At 45.5% G+C, this 23,233-nt stretch overlaps 1 protein-coding gene across 9 annotated transcripts in view; it reads right to left on the minus strand.

The window, feature by feature from the left end:
- Window positions 1-23,233, minus strand: part of TNRC6B (trinucleotide repeat containing adaptor 6B) — a 1,322,553-nt gene that overhangs the window by 763,439 nt on the left and 535,881 nt on the right. The window lies entirely within an intron of this gene.

Below are 23,233 nucleotides of genomic sequence, written 5' to 3' on the forward strand. Positions count from 1 at the left end.
AAAATGATGCATTGCTTATTACAACTTGCCTTTCACGAGCCGCATTAACAGGCTAACACATTCAACAATCAACCCTTAAGTGCACAAACAGTAATTATCAAAGGGATTATGAAACAGAAAACATAGAAAAATCTAAAAGTGCATCTCCAACACTCCCATCTAAATTACCATCTCTTTCTTCAAATATAGAACAGCTTAAGGTGGTCGATTTCCCAAAACCTTATGATTACTCCCTCAGAACGTAGCCAAAGTTAATTCCATGGAGTAATTTTACTTCATTCTCTATATGGACTTCCATTTAGATCATCAGCTACACAGGGTTTAAAAAACCTAAATGTTTCAGTAGGGAAAAAGCCAAACAAACTAAGGCAGTTTAACTATTCATTGTCCTGCCTTTTTCTCAAGGTCACATTTAAAAAAAAAAAATCTTAAATCAAGGCCTGTACTTTACCCTAACTCAAAGAAATCCTCCAAACTTTTCCTTTCAATGAGTATATGGTTGAAGGCAGTTGCTGATCCATCACAGAGATGTTTGAATTGGCTTACGTTTGACTTAAGTCAATGACAGAAGAACTCAGTCATCTATGGACAAGGAGTACAACATAGTATCACCAAAACCTCACAGTAACAAATTAATCATGTTGGCCCCATGGAAAAAAAAAGTTACTCACCTGCAATCCTAGTTCCCTTACAAGGGAATCCTCAAAGTCATAAGCACCAAATAGTCCTGACCAGGCGTAGAGATCACAGAGCACTTTAAATGTATACATTATGCTTAACAAGCATTTGTACCTTATGTATGTTTGCAGACTAAAGACAGCTAAAAATGGCCAGATTTCATAGAGTTTTCATTTTAAAAAGTAGTACAGAAATGCGTCACTATAGAAAAAAGAAAAGTGGCCATAGAAAATCTTTCACAAACTTTTTTTTTTTTTTTTTAAAGAAAAAGAAAGGGAACGTGGGACATAGTTAGCTAATAGGCTGCAAGGCAAAGCATAAAAAAGAAAACTGGTGTAGTTACAGTACCCCTTGTACCTCATCATTCCTCACAGTTGATTGGTCAGACCATTTTTACAGAAATTAGGAATCCTGGATGAAGCAATTGTTGAGAGCTTTAATAGTTCCCATCAGGAGATGTGGGAGAGTTATTTAGGACTTTGATGAGAACTCCCCTGGAAAAGAACTAGGATTACAGGTGAGTAACGTTTTCCTTCCCTTCCACAGGATCCTCATCAACAATGATAAGCACTGAATAGAATAGCAAGCCCATCCCACAAACAGGCGGACAGGAAAAAAAAAAAAAAAAAGCTCTAACAATCACCCAAAAAGGTTCCATGAACAAGCATTCCCTACACGAGTATCCACTCTGGATTCTGAATCTAGGCAGCAGAGTCTAGTAACATGTATGAACAGATCTGCAATTAGCTGCCTTATATATCACTGGAACAGGAACATTCCTAAGATGAGAAATGGTAGCAGCCTTTCCCTGTGTACAATGTGTTTAGGGCTACCAGGAACAAGTTTGATTGTTGGTATGGAAGAATTTTGCATGACAATCCATCTCGACAAATTGTTTAGAAAAAGGCAGGCTGTAAGTAGTGGACCATAATTTATGAAAAGATGGTCTGACTTTCTTGCATCTTTGGTTTTCTGTAGATAAAATTTCAAGACACTTAATGTCCAGAGAATGTAAGTATTTTTCAGCTGGTATTGATAAATTAGGGGAAAAAGGAGGGGATGGAAATAGTTTAATGTGGAAATACAGCACCACTTCAGGAAGAAAACTGGGGGGTGTTCTCATAACCCCTATTTCTGTGGAGTACTGTGTATGGTTCAGGAGTGCACGGAGCCTGAATCTCACTAGCTCTACATGAAGAGGTAATAGCAGCTAGGAAAGCTGCTTTCCATTTAAGATGTTATAACTGTATGCTGTAATTGTATGGTTTCAAACGGCGGTCCCATTAATTTATAGAAAACAATGCAAATTTACCCAAGGAGGAGAAATGAACTTAACGGTTGGAAAATAAAATGTTACTTGCCCTATTTACATCTGCTCATGGCACATAATGTTCTAGATTCACATGCTGTGCATAATGTTGCCATGTATGTTGGGCTTGGACATGTACAACTTGTTTTTCTTCTACGCAAGTCTTTTCTAGCCATAAAAGCCCCATTCTTATGAGTAGAATGAGTTGTGGGTGCATTTCGCAAAGTCTGTATGTATTTGACTAACCAGCGTGCAACACCTGCCTTGGAAATAGCAACCCCCTTGTGTGGCCATGAAAAGCTGCTGTCTTTCACGTACAATTTTTTTTCTGTCAATGTAGTCCTTAACACTCTCTTGACGTCTTGAATATGTACAGTGCACAACGCCACAGTCTCTGGTTTTGGAAAAATGACTGGGTTGCTCAACTGTCTGGTTAATGTGAAAATTAGGGACTACCTTAGGGAGGAATCTTGGATGGGTTAGGAGGATCACCGTATCGTGTTGTACCTGGAAGAAATCTGTCTCCTCCAAGGTGAAGTGTGAATTTCGCTAACCCACCTGAGGGGAGTGATGGCTATAAGGAAAGACCGCTTCCGGGAGAGAAGTTGCAATGAAAAGGCATTCAAAAGGCAGGCCCATGTACCTTGTAAGGACTATACTGAGGTTACTAATGTTAGCAGAAGGCATTCAAGGTGGAATAACCCTTTGAAGCCTTCCATAAAGGCTTCAATGACTGCTATTTTGTAAGTAGACAGGTACAGCCTCCAGGAGTAATCGAATGAAAGTGGAGGCAAGGCCTGTTTTCTGCAAGTGAAGCTGGTAACAGGCAATGTCTTGTACTGCTGCTGTGAGAAGAGGGCTACGTTTTGGAAGACAGTAGTGCACAAAACGCTTCCATTCCATTGCATAGCAGGCCCTGGTAGTACGCCTATGTGCTTCTTTGAGAACAGACATACATTCCTTCTGGAGGTTTAGAGATCCAAACTCTATGACCAAGAAACAAATCATCAGGTTCAGCTGCTGAGGCCTGGGATCCCACAGAGTACCATGATTTTGTGTGAGGTCGGCATGTTGGGCAGCTTCTCGTAAGGAACTAGAGATAGTTCGAGCAGTGTTGTGTACCCTGGCTGGCATGCCCAGGCTGAAGGCAACAAGATGAGAGGAAGGATATCTGCCTCAGCCTCGGTACTACAAATGGTACAAGTGGGAGAGGCAGACAAGCATAGGCCAATATCCCTGACCAATTTTATCCATAGTGCCCCATGGATTGTGGGCATGGTAACCTGGTGGTAAAGTTTTCGCATTTTCTTTGGTGAACAGGTCTAGCCGTAGGAACCCCTAAAGTCAGAAGTAGGGGAGCAGGACCTGGGGTGGAGTTCCCACTCGAGGACTTGTTCATGTGTCCTGCTAAGCAGGCCTCCCAGATTGTTGTCCACCCCACAAATGTGTTGAGTTGTCAGATGTACTTTGATGTATTGCTCTCCGCCGAATGCTCTGGGCCACCCTGGACAGCTGCACTGAGTGTGTGCCCCTTGTATATTTAAGTAAAACATGGCAGTTGTGTTGTCTGTGCTAATCAGGAAAGTCTTGTCTTGCATTAGAGCATGAAATGTCCAGAGAACAAACTGTATAGCCAGCAGCTCCAGATGGCTGATGTGGAGGGATTGTTTGACGCCTGCGTCCACTTACCCTGAATGGTGAAATGTTTAAAATCAGCACCCCAGTCGGTGACTGAAGCGTCCATGGTGATGGTCTCTTGAGGAACTGGGTCGACAAAGGGCCATCCCTTCAATGGGTTGTGCTCCATCACTGCTGAGAGAACTGTGTTCAGCCCAAAACGAACACTAGATCCTCTGGATGACCCTCCACTTTAGACCACTGTACTACTAAGGCCTCTTGTAATGGAAAAATGTGCAGTCTGACAGGAGGGAACTAGGAGTATGCAAGATGCCATCATACCAAGCAGTTCTGTCACCTGACGATCTGGCAGAAAAAGAGGCAGTACATTTTGGAAGGCTTGTACTGGTGCTGGAGTAGGGATTACCTTCCCCACCTGTGAATCTAGGACGGCCTGGAGGAAGAGGCCTCACTAGGAGTTGGAGGTGGGATTGTGACAGATTGATGGTAAAACCTATACCATTGTATGGTCTGGAAAGTGGCCTGGGTTTATACTAAGACTAGCTGTTGCGTGGCACTCTTGATCAGGCAGTCCTTCAGGTAAGGAAATACATGGATGCTGTCCTCCTGAGATGAGCTGCTACAACAGTCAGACATTTGGAAAAGACTCTTGGGACTGTGATAATCCTGAATGGACATACTGTGAACTGGAAATGCCCACTCACCACAAACCGCAGGTATCTTCAATGCTGTGGGTGAATGGGTATTTGTTTTTCAGACTGAGGGCAGTCCATGAAGTCACCTTTCTGGAGTAGTGGTATGATGCCATGTAGTCATCATGTGGAAGTTCTCATACAGAATGTATTTGTTGAGGGGCCTGAGACAGAGACTGGGTCTGAAAGAGCCATCCTTTTTGGGAATAAGAAAGTACAAGGCATAGACCCCTTTCAGCAGTGTTGTTGCAGATCAAGCTCTACAGCCCCTTTGGCCACGAGGGCCTTTACCTCTTCCTGAAGAAGTCACAAATGTTCCTTGGACATTTTGTGTGTGTGTGTGTTTTGGGGAGGGGGGGGGAGGAAAGTCTAGTAGTGCTTGAGTGAACTCCAGAGAGTACTGTTCCTGTATAATGTCAAGAACTCAACAGTCTGAGGTGATTTCTGATCAACAAGGCAAAAGCCCTGCAACCTTCTCCAAACAGGTTTTAAGTGATTGAGAAGGACTTCAGCGCAGAATGTGGAACAGGCATCGGGTCCACCTGGAAATGACAGTGGCAACCATGTCTGAAAGGCAGTGGTGCACTGGAGGCCTCAGAGAAGGCAAGGGAGGCCAGAGCTGATGCCTCCATTTGGTGAGCAGAAAGGGTGACAGTTTCCATTATGATCTTTGGTGGATGCCTGCCTAGTTGCCTAGCAGATACTCTTCTGTTTCGACATCCACCTCAGAGTCAACGCTTTCCACCGAAAAAGCCGCCTCAACATCTTACTCCTCCCCCTTCACTGAAGAGTTCCAGTGGATCTTTCTCCTCTCTTCTATGCGCCGTGGAGGCTAAGGCAATTAAACACGATCACCGGTTCCGAAGGGTCTTCTTGTTACGGAACACATGACATGCCAAACAAGAGTCTTCACTGTGATCTGGAGACAAGCAAAGGTTGCAGCTTCATGAAGATCAGTTCTTGGTTATTTGGTGTGGCAAGTGGGACAGAACCGAAATGGAGTCCTTTCCATTACAAGGGCATTATCGACTCAAACCACAGGAGTCGAGAGGCTGTTGACTAACAGGGGAAGGAACACAACAGTGGACATAAATGAAGAGCATGATTGTTTTCAACAACCGAGGAACGGATGCAAAGGCCTGATAAGAACACCACACACCACTTAATCAGAGCTCACTTCAACCCGTCTATACCAGACTGCTGAGAGAGAAAAAAAAAAAAACTATCCAACAATGCAGCCGGCACCCATGTGCACTACCACTAACGGTTGTTGTCACAAGGTCCCATGACTTCAAAAACCTTTTTTTGAAGCAAAACAAGTTGTACATGTCTGTGCCCAACACCAGATGGGGGAATTATGCACAGCATTTGTATCTACGAACAAAACGTCAATACCTTCTAGAAAATCTTTAATCACAGGTTAAAAAAAAAGGTTTGTGATAAAGACGACCTATAAGCAGTTATAGCTGCGAGGTGAACTTTACTAGAAGAAATACGTAAACCAGACCTTCCTATATGAAGATATGGTATCAGAACATCTTCTTGACAGACGGAAGGATTGTGTTTGTTCTGGATGCACCAAATGTGAAAATCTTTCCCATTTGACAGAGTAGGATTCTTGTGGAAGAACGATTAGCTTCTTTTAGAATGCTCACACACTCTTGTAGAAGACCAAGATGGCCATATTCCAGGAATTCAGGAGCCATGCCAATAGATTCAGTGATGGAAGGTTGGCTTCCAACCTTGTATAGGAGATCCTGTCTGCAAAGCAATCTCCTATGCAGTTGCTACAATAGAAGAGCTGTGAAGTAGGCCATTCCAGTGCAATCTAACATTCTGGCTTTGGAGATAAAATCTGGACAAAACTGTTGGAATGAAGGGAACTGGTGGAAATCCTTAAATGGCCTAAGTGAACTCCCCAACAACAGTCTGTAAAGAATATCAGAATTTAGCCCAGCGAGAGGCCGGAGCCTTTCTCCTTTCCATGCAACATCGCCTATATGAGGTGAGTGATAAGGCTGGTGATTGGTAGCCTTGTTGGGCAGAGAGAGAAACTGAAGTGTGATGTGTAAATACTATACAAGGAAGACAGCACCTCATAACGCTGCTTGGGAAAGTGCAAATGAGTTTGCAAGATATCATGCAGCCAGCTAACTCCACACTAACAAGAGACTACCTGACTGAAGTGTCAGTCCCGACCTTGATTTTGATTTTTGGGGGGGGGTTGTCCCTGTAGGATGACGTGGTCCTTCCTAAAGTATTAATAGCCATAGGTATCCTGAAGACTTGGTGAACCCTGGGTTCTAATGGCATACAGAAGGAGCTCTTTAAGAGAAATGCTGGGCTCCTGGGCCCTTATCTTCTTAAAATGTTCAAGGAAGCTAAAGAGGAGGGAGCCATCCAGCTATATCTTCGCAGCACTACCACAGTAGTGGTCCATAAACCTGAGAGACCCTCAGAACACTGCAGCTCCTATCAGCCAATTTCACTTTTAGAGACCAACTAATCTACTGGCCACAATTCTTGCTGAACGTCTCCTGCCAGTGATTACATACATAATGATCAATCTGGCTTTATGCCACATAGGTAGACCAAGCTCAACATACGTAGGCCCTACAATAGGTTAGAGATGGTAAGACACAAGAAAGACCCCCATATAGTCTTGTCCCTGAATGCCAAGAAGGTGTTTTACCAGGTCATGAGACAATCCCTGGTAAGATTCAGGTTCAGACTGAAGTTCTCTACAGGGCCCAGTTGCCAGGGTAAGGGTAAACAGGGCGATGTCATCCAAATTCTCAATCAAGAGGGATACAAGACAAGACTGACTGTTCAGCCCCCTCCCCCCTCCTCCCACCCTACCCCACCCCACCCCAAAATATGCTTCTGCACCTAGACCTTATGGGTTCTAGGACAAGTGAGGAGACGACCGGCAATTAACAAATCTCATTGTATGCTAATGATATTCTCTTCTACATTACCAAACCGAGTACAACACTCAGGGATATTTCAAATATTCGAAGAATAGGTGGTCCATGCAGGTTATCAAATTAACTAGGATAATCCTTTAACCAAAAGGCAGCAGTTTCCGTTATCTGGGAATGTACGTGACCTTAGACAAAGTCAATAGCATGGACAACAATATTCGGAGGGTACCGACAGAATTCCATGGAGACGTGAAAAGATAGAAGTCATTAACATTCTTAGGGAAAGCTGCCATTTATAAGATAAACACCTTCCCGAAGCTTGTATACATCCCTCAAAACACTTACCAAACGATTCCAGGCGACATCTTTATTAAAATAGAGAGGGAGGTCAGGAGGCTGCTGTGGGATGGGGGCACAGTAGGGAGGAACTGAAGACACTGAAGCAAAATCAGTATAATGGGGGCATATCTCTTCCTAACAAAGGCTTACTACTGGGCGGCGCAAATGATTGTGGTCAATGACTGTGGTCATCTACATAGGGACCGCCTGACATATGAGTTAGAGAAAGCCCAATTTCAATCACGGCCCTACCTGCACTACCTCTATGGGGGGGGGGGGGGAGGAAGGGTTGAAGAAACTGCTGCCAGCAACCCAGATGACGTTAAAGTATAGCAGTGATTAAAGAAATGGGATACGAGTCACATGAGAAACGCTCCTATAGGTAGGAACATGACTGAAAGAAATAGAAACTGAAGGGTTTTGGGCGATGGCATACCATTGGGATCTACAAATTGGGCGACCAGATTAAGGACGGCACATGAACTCCCCACTTTAGCTCAGTCCAACGAAACTACCAATTGCATAAAACACAACCATTCAAACACCTTTAAATCCAGGATGCATGGAAGGCTGAGAAGTTAGACGTAACCGACCTTCCAGAATATGCACCGTTTGAGGGAAGACTCCTTCAGGGTGAGATAGAATGGAAAGTGGTTTCATGGACGTACAAGACTAATAACATTCCCAACGCCCTAACAAAATTGAAAGATAAATGGAAACAGGAAGTGGGGGAACTGGATGACACAGACTGGGAGGCAGCTCTGAAACTCCAGAGAAGGGTTGCAGCTAAATCACGCTGAAGACTGATCCAATTAAAAAACCTCCACAGGATATATTATGATAAGTCCAGTCAGCATGGATTAAGCAGCTCAGACACTCCTCACTGTCTGAGGTGCGGCGATAGATCATTCATACACACACTATGGACATGCCCTTCAATACACGCATATCGGACCAACATAGCTAATGAACTCAATAAAATATTGAGCAAGACCCTGTCTTTGGATCCCAAATTCGCCATGCTATGGATAACAAGAGAGGTAGATGTGCCAACAGACAAGCTCCTCTTTGGTAACTTAAAACTCATAGTGGCGAAACGAGACATAGCCAAATATTGGGGTGCTCCAGAACCACCCACTATTTGTGAGTGGAAAACTGGAATTGACCCATATATGGCGGAGGAAAAGTATTCCTTTCAGGCAGGAGGGTGCCCAAAGAAGTTCTGTGAAGTGTGGACCTCCTGGCTCAAATATTAACATATAGACATGAATGTCAGCGTGGATTTATCACCTTAACATTACCCCCATTAGGTATATTGCATATTTTTGTGAACTGTCCAGCCTCCGCCTGCGTACTCAAGCTGAATACGCTAACACTGTATTGCTGCCAATCTGCACAATTGTACATCAATTTTCATGCAGGCTGGTTAATGGATATAATGTTACACACCATGTATTATTTGCAAAAAACTACAATAAAAATATTTATTTAAAAAAGCGTGCTCCCCATCCTTGTAAGGACGCGTCTGTGACTAGAGTCTGAACTGGAAGATTTTTATGGAATAAGGTCCCTTTGATCAGATTTTCCGATATGATCCAATATAGGAGTGATTGAAAGGCTGATGGTGATAGTCAATTTCTTCTCAACTGTTCAAGAATTGGTTCCACGGGTCCTCCAGAAATTGCTGTAAAGGTCTCATGTGCAGTGTGACATTAAGAACTAGAAAAATACAAGCACAATCCCAACAGAGGTAAAATCCCTGAAGCGGTTGAACGAGGAGTTTTCAGTATAGTGCAACACTTCAGTTGGATTGATAACGGCCTCTTCTCAGAAAGGATACACTTTTTTGACTGCATATATATATTAGCTCCCAGATAATGAATGTTTTGAATTGGGGGAGGTTGTAGATTTTCTGAGGTTTAGTTTAAGACCTAACTTGCTGAGAGTGCGGAGACATGCATTTGAGGATGTTACCTTTATGAGCCAGTTATCTAGCTAAGTGTAAGAAGCTAGCGCTGTACACACTATATCAAAATGAGTCCAGGGGTTCCCCATAGGCTTAACAGAAGCTTAAGTAGATAATAATAATGCTCTTTTCTGTGGTAGTGTGGTCAAGCAGTTAGGCTTATCAGAGGGTAGTGCAAAGCATTGATTGAACACAAACAGGCAATGAATGATGCACACACTCAATAACTAACTCCAGGCCAATTGTTTTTATATAGAAAAAATATATTTTGTTAATTTCTTTTTAGAACCACAAGATTGAAGTTGCAGGTATGAACCTTAAACATTTCGTATTTCACATAGGTATCAACAGTACTTTGATAAATGGACATTTGGTACAATTTTTAGAAACAGTTCCTAGGAGGAAGAAATGTTAGGTCGTTTTACAGGTAAGTAAAACACTTACAGTTTCAGTCTCCGGGTTTTAGGGGGGGGAAGGGTGGTGAGACACCGAAGGACAAAAACAAAGTCTTCTCATGGGCCCCAAAAATCTGCTCAGGAGGGTGGACCCAGAGCCTCTTCGCGGTCCACAAATGGATACAAGGGTAAAAACTTTGAACCCAAGAAGGCCTGGTGTCACAATGGTAAACAGCATGGACAACAAACTGGAGACATAACCCGTCCCAAGAATAATCCCACTTGCACTACTCCAGTCAGTACTGGAATAGCCAGTCTCCAGGTGTGATCAAGTGTGCCCAGAGCAAATCAGGGTTCACACTGAAACTACTCTAGTCTCCAAGGATGAGGCGGATTTAGCCACACTGGCTGCCTGGCCTCCTAACATGCAAAAATACAGGCTGCAGCTCTTGATCAATGGGACAAAGGTAGAAGCCCTAAGATATACAGGTTCCAGTGTCACCATGGTGACCGAGAAACTCGTTTCCCCAGGACAGTATCTGGATGGCAAACTTATCCACTCACCAGTGCTGATGACATAACTAAGGTCCATCCCATAGCTACGGTGACTTTAGAATGGGGAGGGGTTACTGGCCTGAAACAGGTAGTGGTCTCTTCTGCAATCCCAGTGGAATGTTTGCTAGGGAATTATCTGGAGTCCTCGGCATGGGCTGAGATAGAGCTGAAAACCCACAAAGCCATGCTGGGAATCCCTTAACTGGTGTGTGTGAAAACCAGAGCACAGGGTGGAACAAAAGTGTTGGAGCCTGGAATAACGGCCCAACCTTCCAAGAGAAAAAAGGTAAGAGGACTGGGGGACCAACCTCTGAACAGTAAAAGAAACAAGAAGATGTCTGATCCCCTGAGGTAACTGAGTCCATGGACCTGGTACCTTATCAGGAACAGCTCATGAGCCCAGGGGGACCCACAAGGGAACAACTGTGCCAGGGACAAAATACTTGTCCCACTCATGAAGGCCTGAGACAGCAGGCTGCTGAACAGGAGAATGGAGATGACAGTGGCACCCACAGGTTCTACTGGGAGGATGAACTCCTTTACACAGAGGCCAGAGATCCAAAATCTGGTGCCACTAGGAGAGTAGTAGTGGCTCAGGAGTTTAGAGAGTTTATCTTCACATTGGCCCATGACATCCCCCTAGCAGGGCATTTGGGACAAACCAAAACATGGAGCAGACTTGTTAACCGTTTTTCTTCGCCCAACATGTCCCAGAAAGTAAGGGAGTTTTGTAGCTCCTGTGTCACCTGTCAAGCTAGTGGCAAGACAGGTAGCACCCAAAAGGCCCCCCTCATTCCATCTCCAATGGTGGGGGTACCCTTTGAGAGGGTTGGTGTGGACATTGTGGGCCCACCTGAATCACCCACAGCCTCAGGGAATCAATATCTACTGGTACTAGTGGATCATGCTACAAGATACCCTGATGCAATTCCCTTTAGATCAACTACTGCCCCTGCAGTAGCCAAAGTCCTAATTGGTATTTTTACCAGAGTGTTTTTCCATAAAGAGGTGGTTTCTGACAGAGGTACAAACTTCATGTCAGCTTACCTAAAACACATGTGGAATGAGTGTGGGGTAACTAACAAATTCACAACACCATACCATCCACAAACCAATGGACTTGTTGAGAGATTGAAGGGCATGATCATGGGGTTCCCTGAAAAACTCAAAAGGAGATGGGATGTTCTCTTGCCATGCCTGATTTTCGCCTACAGAGAGGTGCCACAGAAGGGAGTAGGGTTTTCCCCCCTTTGAGCTTATGTTTGGCCATCCTGTAAGAAAAAAAAAAAAAAAAGGCTGGGAGAGACCTCTCCATGAGCCTAAACAAGATGTGGTGGGCTATGTGCTTGGCCTCTGCTCTAGGATGGCTGTGTACATGGAAAAGGCATCCAAAAATCTTGAGGCCAGCCAACAACTCCAGAAGTTGTGGTATGACCAAAAAGCTGCAATGGTTGAATTCCAGCCAGGGCAGAGAGTCTGGGTTCTGGAGCCTATGGCTCCCAGGTCACTTCTAGACAGATGGAGTGGCCCTTACCCAGCCCTAGAAAAGAAGAGTCAGGTCACTTACTTGGTGGACCTGGGCACTAGCAGGACACCCACGAGGGTGATCCATGTTAACCGCCCGAAGCTCTATAATGTCAGGGCAAACATAACAATGCTGATGGTTACTGATGATGATCAGGAAGCAGAGAGTGTACCTCTCCTTGATCTCCTCTCAACTGACCATAAGCTGGAGAGGTCTATTCAGGCACCCTCTCTGCCCAACAGCAAGCTGCTGCAGGCAGGTCCTACAGCAGTATGCGGAGCTCTTCTCTTTGACCCCTAGCCAGACACGCCTGTGTACCCATGATGTGGACATAGGAGACCATTGACCCGTCAAAAACAATATCTATAGACAGTCTGACAAAATCAAAGAGAGCATCAAAGTGGAAGCCCACAAGATGCTGGAGATAGGGGTAATAGAGCACTCTGACAGTCCATGGGCTAGCCCAGTGGTCTTGGTCCTCAAACCTCATACCAAAGATGGCAAGAGAGAAATGAGGTTCTGTGTGGATCACCTAGTCTACCTTGGAAAGGTTTTGCAGGCCTTGCAAACAGCAGACCTCTCTATTAAAGCATCTAAGTGCCAAATAGGGCAGGGCAAAGTTGTATACTTGGGCCACCTTGTAGGTGGAGGACAAGTGCAACCTTTTCAACCCAAGATCTAGACAAGTCTGGACTGGGAAGCTCCAAAAAGCCATACTCAAGTCAGGGCATTCCATGGCTTGACTGGGTACCACAGGAGGGTTGTGAAGGGATATGGGTCCACTGTGACTCCACTCACTGAACTGACCTCAAAGAAGATGCCAAAGAAGGAAAACTGGACTCTTGACTGTCAAAAGGCCTTTGAAACCCCAAAAGAAGCAATGTGCTCAGGACCAGTTCTTAAATCTCCAGATTATTCTAGGCAGTTCATTGTGCAGACAGATGGCCCTAAACATGGGATAGGAGCAGTCCTGTCCCAAAATAATAAGGATGGCCTTGACCAGCCTGTTGCTTTCATTAGCAAGAGGGTACTCCCCAGGGAGCAGCGTTGGGAGTGCAATTGAGAGGGAGGCCTTTGCTGTGGTTTGGTCCCTGAGAAAGCTGAGACCATACTTGTTTGGTATTCACTTTACTATTCAAACTGACCACAGACCTCTCAGATGGCTAATGCAAATGAAAGGTGAGAACCCTAAACTTCTGAGGTGGTCCATATCCCTACAGGGAATGGACTTTGTAGTGGAACACACCTGGGACTGCCCATGCCAATGCAGATGGCCTTTCCAGGATCTTCCACTTAAACAATGAAGACTCTCTTGCGAAAGGTTAGTCTAATTTCGTTTGGGGGAGGGTTGGGTTGTTAATTATCCACCATATGTATCAATACCAGTTTGTTTCAATTTGGCAAGTTACACGGTTTTCGAATAAATAACAATAATCTGTTTTAAAAGTTGACAAAGCAATTTTCAGAAATAGTTCTGGGGGAGAAAAGTTAGCACAGTTTCAAGGTAAGTACACAACTTACAGTTCTAGTCTCCAGGGATTAGGATGTCCACAGGTTGGGGTTCAAGTTAACCCCAAACATCCCCCACCAGCAACACAGGGCCGGCCGGATGCGGAGGTCAAAGTTGACGTTGATTTAACTTGGGCTCCTATGGAGACTGGGGGCACTCTGAAACAGGCCTGCTTGCAGGTAAGTACTCGTGTCGGAGTTTAGGGGAGCACCGGGGGTGGCTAAAGGTCAGCACCAAACATACACCCTCAACGGCACAGGGGTGGTCGGGTGAAGGGTGCTAACACAACTTCGGGCTTCCAATGCTTTGTTACAGGGGGACCCCAGGGTCACAAAGATGCTGCAGGTGAAGTCTAGTGGGTCAGTTTTGGGAAACCAAAAGCTGGACAAGGAGGAGGGCCACCTGCTGGACGTTGCTGCATCAGAGGTCGGATTCTCCAAGGTCAGAGGGCTGTGGGTGCAGGGGTACCTTGTGACGTCGTTTCTTCGTCCGGTTCTGTCACGGTCAGGTAGGTAATCTGGATTTAGGCTACAGGCGTCGTGTTGAACAGGAGGGGTCAACCCCAGGTGGGCACATGCTCAGAATAGCATGGAGACTAACTCTAGTGAGTTGGGTGACCTAGACACGGGTGTCTGGTGCAGAGTGGACAGGACTCACAAATCCGAGGAGGCTCTGGAGTCCTTGGATGGAGTTCCTTTTTGGACAGGGCACTGTCCACTGGAGTTCTTGGTCCTCTGGGGTGCAGGCAGTTCTCTGGCTGACTTTCAGAGGCTTGTCCTGCAGGATGCGTCACCTTCTTTTAGCAGGGCTTTAGAAGCTGGTGACAGGCCAGTGGGGTTGGGGCCAAGTGAGTTTGCGTCTTCAGTCTTCTCTGCTGGAGGTCAGGTTAGCAGTCCTTCTGTCTTCTTGTGAGGTCGCCAAGAATCTGATGAGCTAGATTCAGGGAGCCCTTAAATCCTGGGTTTAGGGGTTTTACAGCGGTCAGAGGGGAGTAGCCAATGGCCATTGTCCCGGAGGGTGACTACACCCTTACAGTGTCCACTCTTTAGGGAGGGGGACACAGACCTCACCCTATTGGTCCCTGTCCTCCAAACCAAGATGGAGGTTTTTTCAAGGAGGGGGTCACTTCAGCTCTTGACACCTTAGGGGTGGTCCCAGCTGAAGTGGTCACTCCTCCCTGTTTTCCCTAATTCCCCCCCCCAGACTTGCACCAAATGTGGGGATTTGTCTGGGGAAAATTGGGGGGGGGGGGGGGGGGGGGCTGTGTTTTGGGCATCTCCACTAGCTGGAGCGCCCTGGGGCACAGAAATAAGAGGTCTGAGCATTTGAGACTCACCACCAGGTGTTACAGTTCCTGCAGGGGGAGGTGTGAAGCAGCTCCACTCAGCGCAGGCTTTGCACTGGCCACAGAGAACACAAAGGCTCTCACCCCATGTGGTCAGAAACTCGTCTGGAGGTGGAAGGCTGGCACAGACTGGTCAGTCCTGCACTAGAAGTTTGGCTAAAACACAGGGGACATTTTTCAATAAATCCAACATTGGTACCAGTGTGGGTTTATTGTGCTAGGAAGTTTGATACAAAAACTTCCAAAACTTCAGTGAAGTCATTATGGAGCTGTGGAGTTCGTAATGACAAACTCCCAGCCCATATATCTATGTCCCCACACTACACTTACAATGTCTAAGAATGGACTTACACACTGCAGGGGCATATTGCTTAAACAGATATGCCCTCATCTGTGGTATAGTGCACCCTGCCATAGGGCTGTAAGGCCTGCTAAAGGGGTGATTTACCTATGCCACAGGCAGTGGTTTGTAGGCATGGCACCCTGAGAAGGGTGCCATGTCGACTGTCATTTTCTCTCCACCAGAACACACAAGCTGCAAACGCAGGGTACATGTTCTTGGTGAGGACGTCCCCCCTTGGTGGCATAATACATGCTGCAGCCCTAGGGAACCCTCTGTGGCCACAGGGCCCTTGATACCATGGGTACCTTTTAAAAGGGACTTAACTGTGTGCCGGGGTGAGCCAATTGTGGGAACAAAGGTACAGGTTTGGGAAAGAACACTGGTGCTGTACCTGGTTAGCAGGATCCCAGTACTCTTTGTCAAGTCGGCATCAATATCAAGCAAAAAGTGGGGGATAACCATGCCAAAAGGGGCACTTTCTTACAGTAAGGTAGACAAATATTTTTTGTTTCTCAGATGTGCTGATTTGATGGCCATACATTTAGCAAATGTTTGGGGAGTCTATTCTTTTGCTCTTCTTATGTGGTGGTACTGAAGACAATAGTTCTACTATGTGCGATTTTGTTGCTGCAGCCACAATTATGAAATCCTGTGGTAGGTCAGCCCTGAGGAAGAGAGGATCTTTGACAGGAGGGTTATATTTCAGGAGTCTAGAAGGAGCTGACCTTATAGACGCAGGTGTCGGGGATAAACGCACTACAGCATCAAGAACAGCCAAGGCCAGAGGGAGGAGAGGTCTTGATGATGTTCTTTGATGTAAGATCACAAAGATGACAGACGAGGCGATGGAATAGAAATGTTCAGCTTCGTTGCACCTCTTACTAGCACCTCATTAAAAGTTCTCAAGTCATCACTTGACGAAATCCTTGGCGGAGGTGTGTTAGAGTCTGAAAAATAATCTGACTGAATATCCTGACGCTGCTGTCCATGAATAAGACCATTTTTAAGCATCAAGATTTGTGACCTTCGGTGATGGCTTGTGCTAGATCTTCTTGATGTAGACTGAGATGACTGGTGTCCTTCTCTGGATCTTTTTCAAGATCTATTTCTGGATCTAGAGCGATGTCCATGAGTCAAATGTGGACTGTCCTGTGGACCTGTGCGAACGGAAAGAGAAGCTGAGGAGATTCCAGGTGATAGTCTACACAATGTTACTGAACTTGGAGAAAAGTTAAGTGGTGTGGGCTCCCCTGGTGAAGTTGACCCAAAAAAGCGCTATATCTGGCGTGTGACGTGATCGGGAATAGGAGTTTTCAGAACACTGAGTGGCAAGTGTCTCTTGTCAAAGTTCCTTCTAATATTTAGAAGACATATGGTGACAGTCTTAGATGTCACTTTTGAAGGATGCAATTGTATTGATGTCAAGGTTGGCGGTGCCGACGTCAAGGTTAGAAGCCTTAACAGCTATGAAAGTGCCTTCAGCATCAACTGAGATGACCTTGACTGAAGTGGCCACTGACTGAGGTGTTGTCGGCGTAGGCAGTCTTGTCAACGAAGGGGGTAGATTTGCTATTAATGGAGATTTTTGACATTGGTGCTCTCAACAGCGACAGTGTGGATTCTTTCGCTGCCAAGTGTCTCGACACTGTACCTGTTAACAGCGACCAAATACCTGTGTGTCAGTTTTCAACGTTCTGATCCTTGACGTCATGCATCTTGACAAACAGGAGTTGTAGGAAAGTCCTTTTTTGGCATGGTTACCTGTGGTCAGTGTGCTTAGACTGTTTTCACTGGGATCCTGCTAACCAGGATCTCTGTGATTGTGCGCTCTCCTCTAAATTGTGTTGCCTTGGTACCCTTTACACCCAATTGCCATAAAGGTGTACCCCTGTTAAGTCCCTAGCATAGGGAACTTAGGTACCCAGGGCACTGGTACACCCGGGGTTCCCCAGGGGCTTCAGCTTATATGAAGACACCCATGGAAACCCATGCTAACTGTGTCCGCAGGCCTGCCATTTGCAGCCTGCGTGAAAAGGTGCATGCGCTGGTCACTACACCAGGTCACTGCAAGTCACCCTGTGGTAGTACCTTCCAGCCCTAAGAGCAGGGTGCAGGTCCTTGTGTGTGTGGGCATCCCTGCAAGAGCAGAGGTGACCCTACAAACTCCAGTTCCAATTCACTGGACTTCGTAAGTGAGGAGAAGCCATTTTAGTTTTACACTGGCCATAGGTCCCGCTACATACCAGTTACTCCGGACCTAGGCATGTTTGATATCGAAGATGTCGGAATTATACCCCAATACTGATGCCCGTATTGGTAGAATGATTCCATGCTCTCTGGGGGCTTCTTTGGGGACCTCCCCTCAGGATTGCTCCTACTAGTCTTTCAGGGTCTGCAAGCAGCCATGCTGCTGCAGCCCCTCAGACAGGTGTCTGCCCTCCTGCTGCTTTTCCAGCTCGAGCAGAAGAAACTACTGGCTTGCTTTACAGGGCACATTTGGTGCCCTCATGCATAATACAGATTGCACCAGACCAGGGACGCCTGGTCCCTGCTCCAGGGCGAAATTACACAAAGGAAAGGGAGTGACCACTCCCCTGTCTATCACCACCCCTCTGATAGGTGGTCACCTTGTAAAATGACCAGGCCCCTTTTTGGGCTATTAGGGGAATCCCTTGCGGGTGGGTCCCCAGATTTGGTGTGCAAGACTCCACCAGAAATCCTCTTCAATTACCTCTTCTGCTCCTGGCCACCTTAACTGCTGCTGGACTCCACAGGAACCGAACAAGACTGCAACACCAAGATTACTTTGCCTTGTAACATTGTTTCAGTGGCTCCTGTCAGCACTTTGCAACATCTCCACAGCTGTGCATAATCTGAGGTCAGCAAGACTTCAGCTGCACAAAAGATGCAAGAAGGAATCTCCCTTGGAGTGAAGGAGTCATTCCCCTGCATCCGCAGCCACCTAAGGCAACGACGTCCAGCTGCTGAGATCTGCTGTCCTCTGGACTTGCAAAGATTCTCTAACCCAGGTGGTGGTTTTGAGGGGTCTCTCTGCCTTTCATTCAACTTTGGAGAATGTGAGCCTTTGCCTCTTCCTCAAGGACGGAACCCCTGCGCACTGTGACTTTTGCAGCAACCAAGGCTTGTTGACTCCTGCTCCGAGGGATCTTCAGGCTCCAAGTAGCCCCAGCTCCCAGCACTATACCTCTGCAAGGACAGTCTCTCCTCTGCTGCTCCAGCGATGTGGGACTCTTCAAGTGTGCTGCCGGGGCCTCACTGCGACTGTGCCTGCTGCCTGTGGGTTGCTCATGGGGGCTCAGACTGCTTCTGCTGGCTCTTCTGTCTTCTCAGGGTCAGCTTGGACTCCCCTCCAAGGGTGAGTCTGCATGAGCTTGCTGGTCCTCTCCAGTTCTGAAAATCTTCTTCAACTCCAATTTGCATTTGCGTGTTGGTGGTCCTCCTAACCACTGACCCGTCTGCAATCAGCAACCTTCGAGGGACAGCTCCTAAACTACTTCAATGACTCCTCTGCAGCTCCTGGACTCCACAGCTGTACTTCGTCCACCACCATCGCACCGGATGTTCACCCACAGTAGAGTGGGCACTGCCTCCTGCCCCACCTGGACACTCCTGCGTGGGCTGGACTCTGTCTCCTTATTCTACAGGTTCCCTTCATCTGGAATCCAGCATTGGGTTCCACCAGCCTGGTCCTTTCTTGCATTGTTCCAATTCTAAGTCCCCATGTTAGCCTATGGGACGACCAGGTAGCTTACCTCTGCTTTTCTGGTCACTAGGGGTCTTCTAGATACTCACCTCTTGGGGTTCCATACTCTCCCAGCCCTTGGATAACTACTCCTTATTCTCTGGTGGGGCGCCCATTCTCACATTCCACTATTTTAGTATATGGTTTGGCCCTCATATAGGATCCTTGCTATTTCTAATGCTTTTATTCTAATTCCTAGTAGTTACCTGTGTATATTTTGTGTGTACTTGCCTCGGAAAAGTGGGGATTGCCTATAGTATTCTACTTCGGTATTACTATTAAAAAAATACTTTTATTTTTGCAACACTTTGTGGTTCCTTTCATGTTTTATAAGTTACTGTGTGACTACTGTGGTATTGCAAGTGCTTCACACTCCTCCTAGATAATTCTTGGCTGCTCACCACAGCTACCACTACAGAGCCATGGTTTCCTTGACCCTAACACTTACTAATAAGGCTTGCCTGGACCTGGTATAAGGTGACACCACCATAGGTGTCCACCACACACCAGGCCAGCGTCCCACGGGAGTGATGTCTCTACCTGTGATGTCTTTTCTCCTTGGATCCTAGGTAATTTATTGGAGCACGAATAATCAACTCTAGAAGAAGTCTGACCTCCTCCATGGCCTCTAGAGTGTTTTTCCTTCCTTTCCTGCAAACCATGGTAATCTAATTTTCTGTCTGCCCTTTAAAGTTTTTCCTGGAAAAGGATTGATAACTACAGGAATCAGTGATGTGATCTTTCGGAAGATATATGATACAGAGCCAATGGGGGTCTGACTGTGCCTTCTATTTCCCCATAGTAAGGGCTCTTCACAAATAGTGAAGGAATTCTTAACATAAAGGCAATTTTCTGTCAGAAGAGTGTATCAGGTATTACAAATAAACAAACAGACATTGTAAAAACTCTAATACGCGGTTTCGAAAGATTTCCAAAAGGTTTTTGCCAAAAAGACAGAGCTTAGTGCCCTTCTGTTTCCAGGAGCCAGAAATATAAACCGACCTCGCACCTGTGAAGCATGATGGAATACATGGGGTACTGTGAGGTTCTTAAAGGCACAATGCCAGTTTTCTCTTCTATGCTTTGCATTGCAGCCTTTTAACTACGTCTCACATTCCCTCTCCTTTAAAAATAATTTAAAAAAAAAAAAAGGTTTGCAATTGGCTTGCTTTTAAAATGAAAGCTCAATGAAATCTGGACATCTTTAGCCCTCTTTACGCTGAAAACCGATTTAGAAGGTACTATGGTACACATTTTTTTTATCATCCACACATGGGAGGAACGATTCAGTGATTACAGCTACTGATATGGATCCCCTGGAAGAGAAGACTTTTACTCACTTAATAAAGGCACAGCTCATATGTGGAAAATATTGAACACCTTGCTTAGCTTTAATAACACCTTAACTGAAAATGACTATTTAGGTGCAGATTCCTTACCTTAGACATAAGGAAAAGCCTCTTTGCATGGCCACTCCTGAAGTTTTTGGACTGATGCTGCAAGTTATTCAACTCAGAGTGCACTGGCCTGCTAACCAGCCCTCAGTGCCAGTGCCCCGAACTTAAAATACGTATGTCTGATTGGCTTATACCTAATTGACATTGACTTGTAAGTCACTAGGATACGATACCATGACCCCTGGGTCTGTAAGTTAAAGGGTCACCTCAGGGACTGGAGCACTGATTGTGCCACCCTGGGTGTGACAAAGGTAAAACATGGCTGCAGACTGGAAGGCCAGTTCTTAAACTGCCAACTCTACTTTAGCATTTAAAGCAACGTCAAAACGGAATTGTTCCTTTTTACTATATGAAAGTCACCCCCTGAGGCAGGACTTCGGGTGACATCAAGCTGTGTGACAAGGACAACCTCACCCCCATCGTGGGCTAAGGAGTAGTTGCAAAAATACTCACACCGACTGCATCACGCCCACAACATCCTTCATTTCTTGAATCAGGACCACTTCCATAGGAAAGTCCTGCAAAGGATAGAAGGTCCTGGGACTGACTAAAGAATGCTCCATCAGTTGAGGTAATGATTTCTGAGGGCTTCATTGGTTCCCCCCTTACTCGTTTGCCACTGGAGTTTGTCACCTAAAGTGACTGCAAGCGACAGCATTATAACTATCCCACTTTTTAGCACAAACATTTTTGTGTGTCAAATTCACTGAATTTGCCAATGCTTGTTCATAATTGAGTGAAATGCTCAATTTACTATACCTTGTAAATTCCATAAGTTCAGAACCCTCCCATGGATCTTTGTTGTGGTGTCAAAAATACAGTATGTTTATAAACTGGTGTTGGATTTCTTTTGTATCGTGTTGATTTTTTAAAATTGTTTTTGTGCTGTAATCACTTTACACTTGTTCCTTTGAGTAAGCCTTGCTGCTCAGAGCCACAGCTAGCCAGGGTTTAGTTGGATGTTTTGCAAATGAAACTTAAAGGTCCTAAAGGGGTTGGTAAGTGTATTAAACAGTGAGGCTGCACAACCACACCAGAGTACACCTTATTTCTGCACATTGCTGGACTGCGGAAGATGACTGAAGGAGGACTGCACTACTGCACCGGAAACCTGCAAAGAGAGGATACATCAACGTAGACTAGACCTGTTGAACCTGGTAGCTAGCAAGAGAGGAGGGATTGTGCCAGCTGGGTACTGTTTGTGGAGGGATCGACTCCTGAGCCCAGCTGAAGCAGGAGACTTCAAGGGACAGCTGGCTCACCTCCTCTTAGCAGCACAGGGCGACAAGAGCTGAAGAAGCATGCTAGAGCAAGTTGGTAGCCCAAATTCCCAAATCGCTGTTGTTCAGCCCAAGGGATTAAGACAACATGCATAAGTTGGCCCCAAGTTTGCTGCACACAGGAGAGTTGTCAGAGTGCAAAAGGCAAGCATCTGCCAACAGAAGAAAACAAAATGGTTTACCTGTAATAGTCGATTTGCAGCTTGAAGAATTTTCTAGATTCACATGCTGTACATTATTTCACTTTTTACTGGTTGGGTCCGGAATTCTCCCCTTGTAGCAGTAGTGCTCTTTTTTTTTTGGTTGCTTGGCGTCGAGGGGTCCGCCATTTGGTGCCTCATCCAGCATCCTGTGATGTCCTATGCCCTCACAGGAAGCTCCTCTTGTGGTCACCATCTTCAGATTTTCCATTCCCCTTCATCTTCTAGGGGAGGTGGGTGGTTCTCTTGGGAATCCAGAAAATTCTTTCAGCTTCATGAACGTATGAATAGATGATCAAGTAATGCATGCAAATGTCCTGTAAGGGATTATTTGCTGAAGAAAACAATGGTTGTACCTTCATTCCTTGCCCTTGGTGTGTTGCATAGCTCTACCCCTGCAGTTAAATGACATATTTGAATGGTTTGTGAAATCCATTTATCAATTGCCTCCCTAGTCACCGCTTTTACCAGAGTGGTGTTTGTAAAGGAAACAAATAGTTATTTTGTTTTCCTATCTGTTTTCGTTCTGACTATATAGTACGTTTGCTCTTCTCGCATCAACCATGTGTAGCACTCTTTCCGTTTTAGTCCTTGGTTCTTAAAAAACACTTGGAATTTGAATAGTTTGAATAATATGAAATTGTGAAATGGCCTTTCGAAGGAAATGAGTGTCTGTCCTCATGACTACTCTATCCTTGTGTATTTGTGGGTATGGCTCTTGTATTGTAAGTGCCTGTATTTCATTTACTCCGCGAAGTGATGTCATTGGTACTAAAAAAATCTGTTTTCACTAAGCATCTTTTATGAAGCTTTGTACAGAGGTTCAAAAGGCTTTGTCATGAGTTGGGTTCAAACAAGATTAAGGTTCCATTTAAGTGGCAGTACTTGTCTGGGTGTACTCTTTTCTCCTTCAAGGAAGCGTTTTATGATTGGTGAGCTAAAGACGTTTCTTCCTATAAAACCACTTGTGTATGCCACAATTGCTGCCAGATGAACATTAAATAACGTAGAAGTACGTTTGCAGTCTAGGAGATATGTACGGCATTTAAGGACTGCCAAGTCTGTAGTATTTTGGTGGAAGAGGAGTGAATATTTCTCTGTTGTGCCCACTTCCAGGTTTCCTGAGCTTGCCTTGAAAGACAAAATGATTGTGTTCCGCCCTGTTTGTTGATTTAAAACATCGTTGTGGTATTGTCTGTTTGGATCAGAATGGCCTTTCCACACAATTGCTTCTGAAAAGCTTTTAAGGCTAGAAACACGCTTTCAGTGCCAAGATGCTGATATGTTGTACTGCTTCTTGCTCTTTCCACACAC

The sequence above is a fragment of the Pleurodeles waltl genome, chromosome 4_2, assembly GCF_031143425.1.
Source record: "Pleurodeles waltl isolate 20211129_DDA chromosome 4_2, aPleWal1.hap1.20221129, whole genome shotgun sequence".
Lineage (NCBI taxonomy): Eukaryota > Metazoa > Chordata > Amphibia > Caudata > Salamandridae > Pleurodeles > Pleurodeles waltl.